Consider the following 16,393-nt stretch of genomic DNA (forward strand, 5'->3'; position numbering starts at 1 on the left):
CTCTGGCGTCCCAGTCTTTGTCAATGGCACCACCCCCAGCAAGTCTCCCAAGCTCCCCCAGTTCCTTGCCCTCCTGAATGGTTGTTACTGCCCTATCTGGGTCCTTACCAAGTCCCACCAATCTTAGCACTCCATTGTCTTTCCAGACATCGTTCCCATCCCTAGTGCCCTTGCTCTAGGTCAGACCCTCAGTGCCCCTGGCCCAAGCCACCTTCCCAGTGTCTTCGTGGCTCTTCCTGCCTCAAGGTAGGTTCAGTCACCATCTGTGGAGCCCCTACTCTACGCCAGAAATGTGCCGAGCATCAGGGTTGGTTTTTAGTTTTGAATCCTCATAACAAGCCCATGAGTGGAACAGTCTTATCACTAGGAAAAGGAGGTTCAGTAAATAAAGGGCTGGCCAGTAGGGGGCAGGGGTGGGGGAAGGAGGATTTGAATTTGGGTCTCTAATTCCAAGTATAGTGTCTATTCTGGTTCCCCTCTGCTGTCTTTTCAAATATTTTCCAAATGAATTTATGAAAGATTGAATCATGCTGATTTCTTTTGGCTCAACAGCTGTTCTGAAACCTTCCCAGTTTGCAAATAAGAGCTATTTTTCCCTAGGTTTATCTGTGTATTTTGAGACAGGTGGGGAAGGGCAAAGAGAGAGAGAGAGAGAGAGAGAGAGAGAGAGAGAATCCTAAGCAGGCTGTGTACTGTCAGCTCAGATCCTGAAGCAGGGATCGAACTCATGAACCTGAACCATGAGGTCATGACTGGAGCCCAGCCCAAATCAAGAGTCAGATGCTTAACTGTCTAAGCCCCACAAATAAGAGTCTTTAAGCAGCCCCGGGCCTTGCCCATCACTCACAAAGGGAAGTGCTGCTGGGTGCCCTGTGATATCTGGACTTCCCTGAGAGCTTGTGAGGATCCTCCCTCCCACTGGGGGCCTGGGGCTTGAGGGAGGGAAGAAAGCCTGTTTCCGGAAAGAGTCAAGCAAAATAAGCCAGTGGCAAGCACTTAACACCGGGCACTTGACAGCGGGCAAACACCTGATAAATTGGGGGTGGCGGTAGGGGTGGGGGGAGCGGGGACAGCGCAGCCTCCTCTGGGCGGCTCCGGGGGCCCCGTCTTCATCTAGTTGTTTACCTGTTTTGTTTCCAGTCTCTCCCCACTCCCCCAAAACAAGCCCCCGGCAGGAGCCTTGCCTGTGTTCCTCTGAGCCGGCTGTAGACGCGTGAGTAGGTGCTCAGTAAATATTTGTTGGATGGGTGGATGGAAGGAGGGATCAGATGGAGGGATGAAGAAAAGAGTTTCCAGTTCAAGTCCTAGAATGAGATGTTTTGAATGGCTTTCATATCTGGTTATTCCACTCAAGTGTGCCCAAATGGCAAATCAGCAACGCCAGGGCCTCTAAACAGTTACTTTATGGGCTCCACGCTAAACGCCCTCCCTCCCACTCCTCCCACAGTTAGCTTCCTGCTGTAGAATGCTGGGTCGACCTTGAATGAGGCGGTGTTTACAATCGCAACTTCACAGCCATTGATCTTGAATTGATTAAGCCAGCATTTTGAAAAGGGAAACTACAAGAACAGGGACAAAGGACCCTATGTATTGAGAATTTCACACCGTCCATTCACCCCCTTTGCTCCACACATCTAGTGTGTGTGTGCTTTCAAAAAAAATAAACAAACAGTTAATGAATTGCTGTGGAGAGAGGAGAGGAACTAGGTCTAACTTTCTCTCAGCAGGAGGGTCGACTGGCTGCCCAGAGCCCTGAAAGGGCATTTCCAGCCCTCATTAGTTTTAACTGGAGGGTCTGTCCGTCCCCCTAGAGTGGGCCGCTCATCGGGGCTCGGTCGGTTGGGGCTTTCTGAGTGGTTGTAAACTCTTCAGATCTTTTTTATTTTTTGTGGCAGTTCCAGCACTTGGCAGAGCCCCGGAAAGAGCAGAAAACTTGGGCTCTCCTCTTGGCTTTGCTTGGCTGAGCTTGACTGGGCAAATGACCTCACTTTTGGGGCCTCAGATCACTCATCTATAAAATGAGGGGGTTGGACCAGAACAGAGGTTTCCAAACCTTTTATTTTTATTTTTTATTTTTTATTTTTTTGCCCTGGAATCGGTTCTTTAAAGAAGCAAACTGGGCCACCTCTCTCCCTAATAATACGTTAAAACAAAGTTGGGGGGGAAAAGATGCGGTAGGGAGAAGCAGCATGGTCCCATACTCCCCACGCCCAATCTCCCGTCTGAGAGGGGGCCTCCGGGGAACCCCTGGCTTCTGAGGCACACAGTTTGAAAACTACTTCAGGCTCCTATCCAGTTCTAATCGGAATCGCCCCTCATCTGAAGGAGCTCAAAGCTTGTGACACCTAGGAGTTGACATGGCTGCTAGGAATGGGAGCCTGACAAATAAGGGCTTGCGGAGATTAGGGGGCTGTTTATTTACTCATTTATTTGGTAACGAAGTCCACAGGCGGGCACCGTGGGGCTAGTGTGGCGGCTGCACAGCATCGTCTGGGAGAAGAGACCCAGGCTCCTTTTATCTTCCTGTTCTGTCATTCTGAAATCATGGCCGCCATTCTCCAATTTGGCTCCTAGGCAAAATATGGCTGCTGAAGCGCCAGCCGTCACATTCACACTCTAAACAAGAAAACAGGGGGGCGGGGGAGGGAAGGGCAGATAGGCACACGCCAGTTCTGTCTGTTCCCCTTAAAACCTTTCCTGGGATTCTAGCTGATGTCTCCTTGGCCAGTACTGGGTCACATGACTACCTCCAGCTTCAAGGGAAGCCAGAAAAACTTACCATCCCTACTTTTTAAATCGACGTATATTGGCACTCAGCATGAAACCAGGGTTCTAACAAACAATGACGACGAAGACAACGGATACTGGGTAGGCCACAGGAAATACCGCCATGACAGCTCACATCTATTGAGCACTTATCAAGTACCGGGCGCCGTGCTGAGAACTTTGCAGGCATCATCTCATTTGCTTCTCATAACTGTCCGGGGAGGTCAACACTCGTCATCCCCATTTTATAGCCGAGGATGTTGAAGCTCACAAAGGAAGTGACTTGGCCAAAGATCCCACAGCAAAGAGATGATGAAGGCAGGATATTAACCTAGGCACACAGATGCTAAACCCTTCATCACCAGATTATACCTCTATGCTGAAGACCAAAAAATAATTTACACCCGAGGCCTTTCAATCCTGTTTCAGCATCTTAAAAAAAAAGGTGGGAGGATTGTGGGGGGTGTGGGGGGGCACAGAGCCCTCTACACAGAGTGCCAGGGCCCCCCACCTTTTCTGCTCCTGGCAGTGTCCCTATGGTCTTCCTCCTGGGAAGGAAGGCAGGGGTAACACACTGAATTGGCTATGATACAGTTACCGGAAGGTAAGTCTTTTAGATACGGTTTGGAGGGAGTTCAGGGGAAACGTTTTCAGGGACTTGACTTGCAAGAATGATTTATGAAGCAGGGTTAAAAGAGCTAAATATATATGGGCTGGCACAGTGTGAGAAGTGAGAAGGGGAAGGAGAAAGGAAAGCAGGAGAAAAGGAAAGCACGGAGTGAGCCCGAACATTCCAGAAATCTAGGGGAGGGCTGCGGCAACGTGGGCCGAAGGGGTCACGACTCCCCTCCGGTTGACAACAGAAACAGAGCGAGCCTTTGGTTCCATCCCCCAGATGTTGCTTCAGCTCTGCGATGGGAGGTGGTGGGGTGTCCTGGGAGCCGAGGGGCACCGTCGGAAGTGGAGCCATGCGCTGGGGGAGAACGGTGGAGGCGGAACTCAGAGACGTGGCCTCCCAAGAGGAGTGGGCAAGGTCTGCAAGCCCAGCTTTCGATTTGGGGGCCGCCTCGGCAACGTTTTCCTCTTTTGATCGTAGCAACAACGTTATCCTCGTTCTGCCGACGGGAAAGCCAAGGCAGAGCTGGTTCAAGTGACCGGCTCAGGGGACATCGCACACCTCCCGTCCAGGGCAGATCAGGAACGGCGAGGGCGGCCAACGTGGCGTCGTGACTCTGTCTACCGGCTGGCACGTGCGAGATGTGCAATAAACGCCATCTCTCCGTGTCTAACACAGCTTAGAACCAAACGCGTGGACACATCCCCCTTGTCAGTCTGGACGGCTCTTCCGGGCAGTTCCACTTCCGTTCGTTCATCAGGAGAGACCCTGGAGAGAAGGAGGAATACTGCCCTGTTGAGACTGACGAGTAACGCAGACCAATTTCTCACGAGCCGACGCTGAATGCGACAGCTACAAAGCTGGGAGTTTAGTTTATCATTCATTTTTGTCATGGGGGGGGGGTCTCCTGGGGTATCGGTGATATTCTGCATCCAGATCCATCTGTGAGATTCATTGAGCTTTATTGTTTGCATACCTTTGACCCAAGTACTAAATATATAGAAAGGCTCTTTTTCTTAAAGGCACCATCAACAATTTAAGGTCCTAAGTTGGCACTCTACGTAAGATTATGATATGACGGGGACCGCTAGGCATCCCCTAATTTCACTCTCTTTCTTCTTAGAAGGAGACTTTTGATTTTTTTTAAGTTTATTTATTTATTTTGAAAGAGAGAGAAAGAGAGCAGTGGAGGGGGAGAGGGAGAGAGAATCAATCCCAAGCAGGCTCCACATGTGTCTCCGACATAAGGACCTGAACTCACAAACCGTGATGTCATGACCTGAGCCGAAACCGAGAGTCAGACGCTTAACCGGCTGAGCCACTCAGGCACTCTAGGAGATTTTTGGTTTTTAACTGGTCCCAGAGCCAGCTAGAATAAAAACTCCACCTTCCAGCTTCTCATGCGACTGGGTATGGCCTTGTCCGTAAGTCTGGCCAGTGGGATGTAAAGGAATTATAGCATGCAACTTTCAAGAAGTTGCTTCAGGCAAACGACAGGCCCTTTTTTTTCCTTCTCTTCTCCTTCCTACATCTGCTGGTTCAGATGTAGATCAGACGGTTGGAGCTTGGCAGCTATCTTAGTCTGGGAGGAAGAAACCATGCCTTGGGTGGTGGAACTCAAAATGGCTGCTCCCTGGACGTCCTGAAGCTCCCGCAGCAGCTGTGAGCTATTTTCCTCCAGATCTCTTTTTACAAAGGTGAATACACGTCTCCCTCGCTGAAGCAACTGTTTTGTGTTTTCTGTTATCTGCAGCCAGACTTAATCTCAATTGGTGCATATGATGGGCACCACATTCAGGTTACTTTGGGGGGGGGAGCAGAGATTGTGACAGACTTCAACATTATTGGTTAAACCAAGGTGTTTTATAATGGGGGGGGGTATATCTGAGTATCACATGTGAAATCTTTTTAAAAGGCATCGGCAGATACAGTGTCAACGCAAGACCATGAGATGTGCATAAAAGGAAATCAGCGACTGCCAACTTTTGGCTTCGTCCAGGTCTGGATTAGCTTTGGTGTTAGGTTCTGAGTGTAGGCTCTGAATAAGCTGCATGGACAGAATAAACAAGACTTGAAGGGGAAAAGGTGGGTTCAGCTTACAGGTTCAAACCCAGTGTCTGGAAGCAAGAAGGGAAGGAGAAGAAGGAGAAGACTGGGCACCACTCCCTCCCCCAAGCTTCTAAGACCTCGTCTGAGTTAGGTCAACAGGAAGCTCTCCTTGCGGACAAGGCATGGGAGGGTCTCTTGACCCCATCCCACCCTCCTGTTCTCCACCAATCCCCACCTTCATTTTAAGGGAGGAAAGGAATATTTCACTGAACACATCTTTTCTTTTCTTTTCTTTTCTTTTCTTTTCTTTTCTTTTCTTTTCTTTTCTTTTCTTTTCTTTTCTTTTCTTTTCTTTTCTCTTCTCTTCTCTTCTCTTCTCTTCTCTTCTCTTCTCTTTTCTTTTCTTTTCTTTTCTTTTCTTTTCTTTTCTCTTTTCTTTCAAGTAAGCTCTATGCCCAACCTGGGGCTCAAACTCATGACCTCAAGATCAAGAGTTGCCTGCTGTATCTACTGAGCCAGCCAGGCACTCCACGGACCACCTTTTCACTGCCACAAATCCAACTCTATGTGGTTTAGGTAAAACATGAGCATACCCGCCACTTGAGATCGCATCCTACCCCTCGGAGCTAGCCACGCGGAACAGTATAGTGAGCATGTGGTTGTTGGCGAGGCCAGAGTGAAGGCTGGAACCCCAGGGAGATCAGGCAGACATCTTTGGTACCCGGGGGACCTCGGCCTAGATACCAGTCGCAAACACTGTGGGCTATGGGGGCTGGGGCAAGGGCTCTGCTGTTGAGGGGGGTAGGACTGGGAACTCCTTGAACATGTAACTCTGGTGCATGCCTGGGATCAGGATGTTCCAGAAGAGGCAACCCTACTTCTTGCCTCGACTGGTCCTCAGCCGGTCAGCCACACCTCCCCCGGACAGGGCCCAGAGCCCAGGAGGCCACTTTCTCCCACGGGTGTGACTCTTGAAAAATGGCACCAGCTCTGAGCATTCCTGAGTGCCATGGTGACAGACATCACAGAAACACGTGGCTCGACAGGCATCTCTGTGGGATATCTTGAACCTGCTGAATCACGTGTCAGACAACAGGCACCCTGGACTTCTGAGGATCCAAGTTTGCGGCAGCCAGAACAGCTTGCGGTGACGTGGACGTCTGTGCTGTGCCCGGGTAACCGTACAAGGGATAGCCCTCGTCTCTGTTGTTAGAGGATATAGGAAGTTGTGCTCGTCCCATTCCCTGGGAAAGTCATGGAGACCACGTGGCTTGAGATAGGCATTGAGAGAGCCAGGCAAAGGCTTTCTCTTGACTTCTACAATGAGAAGCATGGAAAGGCATTTAGTTTTCCCACCGAGTTATCGTTACTGAAAAGCTGGGAATGTTCTGGTAGTTCAGACTCCCCGTGTCTGACTCAATACTGGGTAGTAACACTTACAGGCACCAATATTGTTGTTAAATGGGTTTTGGCATATATTATCTCATTAAATCCGTATGCCAAATCCAAAAATTTGGTAAATGGGTAAGAGGTAAAATTATCCCCAAATCAAAGCTGAGCGAGCTGAGGCTTAGGAGGCTTACGTGATTATCGGATGTCACGTAGGTAATTAATGATGGAGTACATATCCCAACTCAGACAGGTTGACTTCAGTGCCTCCTGTTCTTGGCATATGTCTGCTGTGCCATCGTCAACATATAGCAGCCCCACCTTGTCCTGGGGGGGATAATTCCAAGACCCCCCAGTAGATGCCTGAAACCACAGATAATACCGAACGTTGTACGTACCAGGTTTTCCCCTATATGCACATACTTACGATAAAGTTCAACTAGGCACAGGATGAGAACAACATAACTAATAATAAGAAAGAATTATAACAATGTACCGTAGTAAGAGTTACGTATGAATGCAGTCCGTCTTTCTCAAAGTATCTTATCGTACCCACCCTTCTTCTTCTCGTGATGACGTGAGACGATAAAACGCCTACCTGACGACACGAAGTAAAGGACGTAGGTAGACGTTGCGTCAGTGTTCTGACAACGTCAGGAGGAGGATCATCTGCCTCCGGACCGTGGCTAACTGTGGGTAAGCAAAGCCAGGGAAAGCAAAACCGCAGATAAGGGGGTGGCTACAGCATTGACCTTCATAAGCCTGTGCCTCATGGTCACAAGGTGGTTGCCATCAACCGTACACAACAATGTCTAAGGGCAAGAGGTCAGAAGAAGACATATCTTTTCCTCACATCCCTCGTGAAGAATATGAAGCGGTCTGCCTTCTAGGTCTCCTTTTGTGCCTCAACCATGTCAAATGCGCATTCTGAAGTCAACCACTGGCAGGGAGAATGGGATTACTACTGTGACTGGTTTGGCTCTTGACAAAGGCTACACATTAGAATCACCCGGGAAGTTAAAAAACAAAACAACAACAAAACAAAACAGAACCCTACGTCCGGGTTCCAGTTCTAGAGACTCCGTTTTAACTGATCTCACGTCCATCCGTGGCTATCTTTAAAATCTCCCCAGGCACTCTGATGCTGAAAACCCTTCATGTAGACCAATCAGGATTCCTCCTGGGGGGAGGGGGGAAGGCTGAGGCTAGAGGTGGGAGGGAGCAGCCCGCCACGAAACACATGGTCGCCTGATCCCTGAACAGAGCTGGGCCTTTTTTTTTTTTTTTTTAGCTTTTATTCAGAGAGAGTGCAAGCAGGGGAGGGGCAGGGAGAGAGAGAATCCCAAGCAGGCTCTGCACTGTCAGCACAGAGCCCGACGCGGAGTTTGATCTCACAAACTGAGATCATGACCCGAGCCGAAATCGGGAGTCAGATGCTTAACCCACTGAGCCACCCAGGTGCCCCTAGCTGGGCTTCTATTTAGCGAGAAAGAAGGTGGGGCAGTGGGCCAGGGCCAGGGATGGCAGCCGACATCTGCCCTCCCTGCCTTCTTGGAGGCCAGGATTCTGGGGCAGTTACAGCACACGTAGGAGATTTCTTCCTTTCTGGGCATCAGATGCTTTCACTGATGCAATCGGTAGCTGAGGTCACACAAGAAAAAGACGAAATGAGAGGCTGGGGGAAAGGCTCCTCTGGTTCACTACTTTGGTGAAAAACGTGGATGTCGGACTTCGGGTTTCGCAAAGTCTAGTCCTCGAGCCCCAGGACAACTTAAAATGCAGGTTCCTGGGCTATAACTGCTAGGCTATCTGAAGGGAGGACCGGGGGTTGGCGTGGCAACAGGTACCTCAAGAGATTCCCTGTACACTCTCAAGCTTGAGAACCATTGAATTAGACGCAGCTGAAACAAAGTGCGAGCAAAGTTTTCCATTTCTCCGGGAAGGAGAAGCTTGACTATTCGTTTTCTTTTTATTTTCTTTTGGGTCCCAGTGATTTGGGAAAATGAAAAATGCTCGTGTTCCAGTTGGCTCGCGGGGCCAAAAAGAATCAACCCTGAAAATTAACGTGGTGATGATTGCCAGGCTGCTGGGAGGTGTCCTCCGTGGCGGGCCTGATTTTCCAGCTCGGGAAGCCACCGTGTGCTGGGAGGAGAGGCAGCGTGGAACGTCCCCTGAGGAGGCCACAGCCCATGGCCCAGAACGATCCTTCCAAATTGGCCCCCTTTAACCTCTCTAGCCAGTTGCCCCTCTGCCAGCTCCTTTGCCTACCCCCCACCGAAGCCCTGACGGGGGGGTCTCCCCTCTGCCCTACCGCACTGAATCCCCTATGGTTCACCGAAGGCCTCCAGCCCATGGTTTTCACTGCCCGCCCCCCACATCCCAGCTGGCAAACTCGAATCTTGTGTTGTTTTTTTTTTTTTAATTTTTTTTTTCAACGTTTATTTATTTTTGGGACAGGGAGAGACAGAGCATGAACAGGGGAGGGGCAGAGAGAGAGGGAGACACAGAATCGGAAACAGGCTCCAGGCTCTGAGCCATCAGCCCAGAGCCCGACGCGGGGCTCGAACTCCCGGACCGCGAGATCGTGACCTGGCTGAAGTCGGACGCTTAACCGACTGCGCCACCCAGGCGCCCCTCGAATCTTGTGTTCTAATTCATACAATGAGGAGCCGTTTACAGAAGCCAGTCCTGAACCCCCTCCCCCCGCCAATGCAGAACACGCCTCCTCTCTCATTTGTGTCCCAGTGACTCCCCAGGAAGACTTCCTTGGAAGCACTTGTGGCCCTTTATTGCATGGGCAGGAGCATGTGTCTCTTCTGGCGCTGGACGGCCCCTTGAGCAAGGCTTTATCTCTAGAATCCCGAGCCTTCGGACCAGCAGGAGCCCATCAGGTGCTTGTTGATGGAATGGATGATGTTCGGCTCAGACATCTGTTTGGAGCCGTATCTACGACATCTCGTGTTGCCGAAGAATCTCCCCACTTTCCTGGGAGCCAAAGCCTAGGGGAAATGACTCTTGCCCCCTCACCCCTATCCTTTGACTCCAACAAGTACAAAAAGCTAAACTCTGCAGGGCAGAGCCCTCTAAAAAGCAGGAGAAGCTTCCAGAGCAGGAGCTCAGTCTGCTGGGAAGGCTGAGGGCAGGCTCTTCCTTGAGGGTCTAAGCCAGTGTGGAGGAGAGAGGGCAGGAAGGAGGGCAAGAGGAAAGGGGAGGAGCAGGTGGTGAGGGCTTTCTCGGAGTCCCATGCTTTGCCATCCACTATCTTCTGTTTCTTCCCCATGAAAGCACTTCCAAGTGGGTGTCTCTATTCTCCCAGGAACCAGTAAAGTGCGGTCAAGGGAGAACTTGCTCAAGGTTTTATAGCAGGAAAAGGAGGGCGGTCCGTTTTTTTTTTTTTTTTTAATTTTTTTTTTCAACGTTTATTTATTTTTGGGACAGAGAGAGACAGAGCATGAACGGGGGAGGGGCAGAGAGAGAGGGAGACACAGAATCGGAAACAGGCTCCAGGCTCCGAGCCATCAGCCCAGTGCCCGACGCAGGGCTCGAACTCACGGACCGCGAGATCGTGACCTGAGCCGAAGTCGGACGCTTAACCGACTGCGCCACCCAGGCGCCCCAACAGTCCGTTTTTAAATAAACATCAGGTTGGGCTAGGGCATGCTGGGACCTCCACTCATGGGAACCAACATGAGAGAGAGGCCTCCCACCTGTCTGGGAGATGGGTCCAACCAGACCTTCCAGAACCAGGCCTCTTACATACACGCCCCCTTTATATACTGATATAATAAAGCACAAAGCCCTTTAGTTGTGCCGCAAAAGGCTATGAAAGGAAACACTCTGTAAAACGCGGGAATGCCAGATAAGTCTAGAAAAGGTGTGCCCCTGGAGAGGAGAGATTTTGAAATCAGATGACCTGCCACTTCTTAGCTCAGGGACCTGGGGCAAATGACTTCACCCCCCTGAACCTCAATTTCCTCATCTGCAAAATGAAAATAACAACGCGTGTCTCGCGTAACTATTCCAAGATGAAGCGTATGAAGTACTTAGCTCAAGCCTGGGTCACAGTAAGCACCCAGTGAACGAGCTATGTTATTAATGTTGTTAGTGCTGCTATCAGGATACGTTTTTGTGTCTCTGAGTATCTGGCAAGACTGCTGGGCCCCAAGAGGGCAGGAACTGTAGTTCGTCCTCATCTCTCTGGGCCCCAGACGTTGTCTGGCGTGAAGCTGGCACCTGGTAAAGGTCTGATGGGTTGAAGTCAAGACTTGTTACTCTTCAGCATTAGGTGGCACTTTGCCCTTCTTCAAACCCCCTGAATGTATTATTCCATTTGAGCCTTGCCAGATGCCTACGGGGCAGGCAGTGCAGGTGATGACTAGCGTCTCCATTTTACAGCCGAACAAAACTGAGGCTGACAGAGATGATGCTTCCTGCCCAAGCCACGTGGCTGAGCTGAGCTGAGCTGAGCTGAGGTCAGGCTCTTCAGGCTGTGGGTTTCGTGGCCGCTGTTTGCGAAAACCAGTCCACAGGATGAAGAAGAAGGTGTTGCGGTGAGCTGAGTTGGAAATCCCCGGAGAGACACCCCCTTCAGGAAGTCCCACGGTTTCTTGCCCATGGATTCGGAAAGGGCTTCGGAGAATGACTGAACTGGGGTCATCTGGTCACGCCGATCTCGGCCCCTTTTCCTGCCCAGGCTCAGCCCTGATCTATATCCGAGGTGGATCCCGGCTGGACAGTCCTGGCCCGACCGGAAAGGGCCTGATGAGCTCTGTGGATCTCAGCACATTTCAGGCAGGGACTGCCCGGGGCCCTTGGAGGAACTGGAGCGAGAGGCCTTACCCAGCTGCGAAAGACACCTAAGGTCTGCATCCTGGCCTGGCTGACAGCCTCATTGACAGGTTTATCACCAGCTTTTATGACTTCCAAGCTTAGTCACTGCTGAAGTCAGCCTGCTCAGAAGCAAACACTTAGCAAAGCTGTGACCCAGATGCGTCAGGAGGGAAAGGCACACCCCGTCCCTCGTAGAACTGGCCTCCGGAGCCAAGCGTAGGGACACGGGAGGCAAGGAGGCTGTGGTCATGGTGTATTTCAGCGACCCACGTGGTTGTCCTTTTTTTTCTTCAAGTCTCCATTACTGAGTTTTTAGGGCGTAGGAAGCAGATGCCTGCTCCCAGCAGGGACAGCCTAACTCAGGGCAAGGGCATCTGATCCCGACTCCGGGCCTTCCTGGAGAGCTGAGCCTGAAGGGGTGAAGCGGGAAGGGTTGGTACGTCCCCTGGCGGACAAATCAGACCCCCTCCTGGCTTCCAGTTTACATGCTGAAGACGGAAGCCTGAACTCCGACCCGAAGCAACTCCACCCCGGATTCCTATTCCTGGTGTTCCTCTACCCCCCGCCCCCAACCCAACATGGCCTCTATTCAAATCAGAAGCCTCTCCGGAACCTCTCTAGCCTGGACCCAGGCCTGTGGTCCTTTGTCTACCTGGAAACAGTACGGGCCCAGGTGGAGGGGAACACACCTGGGCTCAGCCGTGCGTGGCAGAGCCCTGGGGAGAATGCGGAGCCCTGACCTTGGGGCCACCCTTCCCGCCGTAAGGACACAGGCCTCTGCTGGCGGCCCCCCCCCCTCCAGCTCATTCGGGGCCTCCTCCCCAGGCCGGAGAAGAGGTGAGGTGCCAAGTTAGCTGGAAAGTGGCTCAGACCCAGAGTCGGGCTCTGTGGCTCATAGCTTTGGCTGGGAAGAAAGAATTTGGAGCCTTGCGCTGAACTTGAGCTGGCTTACTTGTCAAGTTCCTCCTCAGCGTAGCTTTAGGGCACTTGGGTCATAGCATCTGCTCTCATTCTCTGGCTGCTCGTTTAACTCTTCCACCCTGGATCAAGTCAGCATTGCCAGTTGCCTTGAGCTTACCTGCCGGGCCCTCCACACCGATGTCCCAGTTGGAATGACAGCTCCCTTCCAGCTTCTGCAAGAGTCAGCCTTTTTAATTTTGTTTTTTCCTCTATGCGGTTTGTAGCCTCTTAAGTGTGATCAATTTCCTTCCCTTCTCTTTCTTTCTTTCCCACACATCCACTGAAGTTTTGTTCTAAAAGCCGCTCTTGATCTCTAGCTAAGGGTAACATTGCCAGACGTACTGGAATGCTGTTAAAGGAGGGGAAATTCAGATACACGGGATGCGGGGCAGCGTCACTGATAAGTTCACAAAGGGACTGGGATAAGCTGTGCACTGGGCGGCTCCAGGCTCTGTCGGCCAACCGGCAACTATATCGCATCCAAATTTAGGTCATCACGAGGGCTGTGTCACTGCACGATTCCACTGAAGCAGTCCCAATACCCACATTTTGGACTTTGGCCCCAGAAAGTCCTCGATTTGAGTCCCAACTCTGCCACTCGCTGATTTTATGGCACAGGCCAACACATAAGCCTCAATGCCAGCCTCTTCATTCATAAAACGGCAGGGAATGATCCTTATTTTCAGACAGTTGCGGTGAGGCTGAAATGCTGTATCGGCTAGCTACTGCTGTGTAACAACCAACCATCACATCTCAGCGACAGGCACAGTGAAATGTTTATTTCTCCTGTTCCCAAGGGCCGGTCAGGCCAGCTGTTGCAGCTGGGTGTACTGGGAAGCTCGGCTTGGAGGCACGTGTCTGGCTCCCTCAAGTCTTACCACGTGAATCTCCCTGTGGGCCCAGCCCAAGTGGCAGCAGCTGTCTGGGGGTGAGGGGGGGGGGAATCTCTTCTCCTAACAATGGGAGAGACGCAAGAAAAGACTGCTCAAGCACATTTCAGGCCACGGCTTACATCTTGTCCCCTAACATCCTGGGACTAAAGTGAGTCGCAGGCTGAGCCCAGGGACAGGGATGGGAAGCAGTCTGCCCACAATTGGTCCACGGCAAGAGCGTGGGAGCAGGGAGGCGTGAAGAACGGGGCTGGTCCACCACAGACGGCAATGCCCCTTCAAAGCAGCCATTGAGCTCTGGGCATGTGGTAGGTGGTTAGTCGATGGCAGCTCTGATCACGGCAGGACTCCTTACGGTTTGCTCAAAGCAAAATGTCGCGGTCTCTTCCTTGGCTAGTAAGGAATGGAAGGCAGGAATGGAATCTGGGCCTCGAAGCATCTTGCTACCATTCAACATTTTCTAGATGGTCCCATCGCCAGCCTCCCATGTTGGACCTGTCCCAACCCCTCACGCTGAAGGAGGGAGGTAGGGTAAGACGTAGGGGTGTAGCAGTGGCACCCTTGGGCCCCAGCGGCCCCAGATACGTCCAAGACGTGGAGACTGACATCAAAGGAACAAGTGATTGGCCCCATTTGCTTAGTGATGGGGAACTGGTGGGGAGGACAGGCTTTAGGTTAGAAGCTTGATTCTGCCACTGACTGGGTGACTGTAGGCTCCCCCAGAAGGAAGCCCTGAGTGGTCTGTCTAAATGAGGTCCCCCCCTGTCATTCTCTCTTGGGGCTCTTTTGACCCTTCCTTCATCGTGTTTTATGGGGATGTGCCGTTGTACATTTGTTTGTGGGCTCATTTCTTTAACGTCCACCGGACGGTGAACTCCACGAAGGCTGGTGGGGTCAGTTATTACCCAATGCTTGTTTCTCCCAGTGTGTGTTTCTCTGTGGGATACATGAGTCGATAAATCCAAACTCCCTGAACTTTGCTACCTTCGTGTGAAATACGAGCTAATAATATGTCCTTTAAAGAGTTTTGGGGAGGTGGCTGGGTGGCTCAGTCAGGTGAGCATCCGGCTCTTAATTTCAGCTCAGGTCACGATCTCATGAACCGTGAGCTTGAGCCGCACATCTGGCTCTGTGCTGACAGTGCAGAGCCTACTTGGGATTCTTTCTCCCTCTCTCTCTGCCCCTCCCCTGCCCTCCCTCTCTCTCTCAAAATAAATAAACATTTAAAAAGAATAGAGGTGGGGCTTTTTTTTTGAGAATTGTAAAGGAAACTACTAGGAGAATGCCTTCGACGGGGCCTGGCATGGCGTGGGGACACGGTAGGTGGTCTATATGCCCAGCACTCTACCCTTACTTCTTACCATTGGGTGGTTAAGTGTGCAGAGTCTAGAAGATTTTCAGAGCAGACCTGTACTTCTAGTTTCTCTTTCCAGCTAATTCCTCACCTCTACAGTGGACATTGGAGGCCTTTGTTCTAGATTCCTGGGCTCCCCTACTCAGCTGCTCCTGTCTAGCCAGTAGGGAAACCCCTCCTATGTGCTCCCTATCACTACCCCCTTCCTTAAAACCCTAGGTCCTTCTGACTCAGGGTGGTGATTTGGGGAGGACATACCGGTGAGGTCTCATTGTGATTAAAATATCGAAATCCTCTCATACAAGATGGAAAAAAAGGATGAGCCGTGAGACTATAAACCCACAAATGACGTTGGCCCTGGCCGTCCAGGGCGGAGGGAGGTGCTGGAGAGGAGGCCGGCAGCCTTTGGTGGCATCGAGTAAACAGAGGAAGGTGAGTGCCCTCCTGCCACCGCTGAAGAGCAGCCAACCTTGGTCAGTGCAACAGAGCGGGCGGTGGGACGGGCGGTCACTGTGGCCGAGGCCAGCTGTACCCGAGCCACGTGGCACCCGCATCAGCCAGGATGTGGGGGCAGGACGCTGTGCAACCCTGGCTGCAAAAGGACACAGGTGCCAGGGACCCGGGTTCCATCACTCTAACGGGGAGGCCCGTGGGAGAGTTTGAGGCAGACCCGTAGTCCACCATCGCTCATGGCCTTCGAGCTAGCGGCCACCAGAACAAAGGGGAGAATGACTCCCCAAACGAGTTGGAATTGTTAGAAGGGTTGAGTGAATGGTTTGTAATGCAGTATTTATCTCTAAAGAGAACTTTCAGCATAAATAGTTTTGTTTAGAGAATAGAAGGTAGTTGAATGTACGTATTGATTAATTAGTTGATTCACTATGGCCCGGGTTGTACCTGTTTTGTACACGCCCTTCCCCTGGGGATGGTCCCCTGGCAGGGGTGGAGGGGGGTCCACTTCACATCTACGGTCACTCAGTGTCATTTGGTTTTGCACGTGCTCTGGAGCAACGGGAGGACAGTTTGGCCTCTTCCTGGGTCAAAGGTGACTTCTTGTGTAGCACTTCTGTGTTTTTACGCTGTGTATCCTCTCTTTTTTACCTTGAGCCATGTGTTGGTGAATTTATGTGTCAGCTTGACTGGGATCGGATATTTGGTCAAACATTATTCTGGGTGCGTCTGTGAGAGTGGGTTTGGAGGAGATTAACATCTGAAACTATAAACCGAATAAAGCAGATTGCCCTCCCTAAGATGGGTGGGCCTCATCCAATCAGTTGAAAGCCTGAATAGAACAAAATGCTCGCCTTCTGGCAAGAAAGAGAAAATTCCCCCTGCCTTTCCCTGACCCACACTGAAACACCGGCTCTTTCCGGGTCTCGAGCCTGCTGGCTTTTGGACTGGAACTTCAACCATCAGCTCTCCTGGCTCTCAGACCTTCGGGATGATATATGCAGTAAAACCTCGGATCGCGAGTAACTTGCTCTGCGAGTGTTCCTCAAGACGAGCAAACATTTCTAGTAGATTTTAACTTCACAAATG

At 51.3% G+C, this 16,393-nt stretch overlaps 1 long non-coding RNA gene across 1 annotated transcript in view; it reads right to left on the reverse strand.

The window, feature by feature from the left end:
• Positions 1-2,095: 2,095 nt before the first annotated feature.
• The window catches only part of LOC123380927, a 42,264-nt gene continuing 27,966 nt past the window's right edge, over positions 2,096-16,393 (reverse strand). The window contains exon 3 of the long non-coding RNA XR_006587353.1: positions 2,096-2,616. This is a non-coding gene — a long non-coding RNA (uncharacterized LOC123380927). The remainder of the gene's footprint in view (positions 2,617-16,393) is intronic.

Source organism: Felis catus, chromosome D2 (genome assembly GCF_018350175.1).
Source record: "Felis catus isolate Fca126 chromosome D2, F.catus_Fca126_mat1.0, whole genome shotgun sequence".
Taxonomy (NCBI): Eukaryota; Metazoa; Chordata; class Mammalia; order Carnivora; family Felidae; genus Felis; species Felis catus.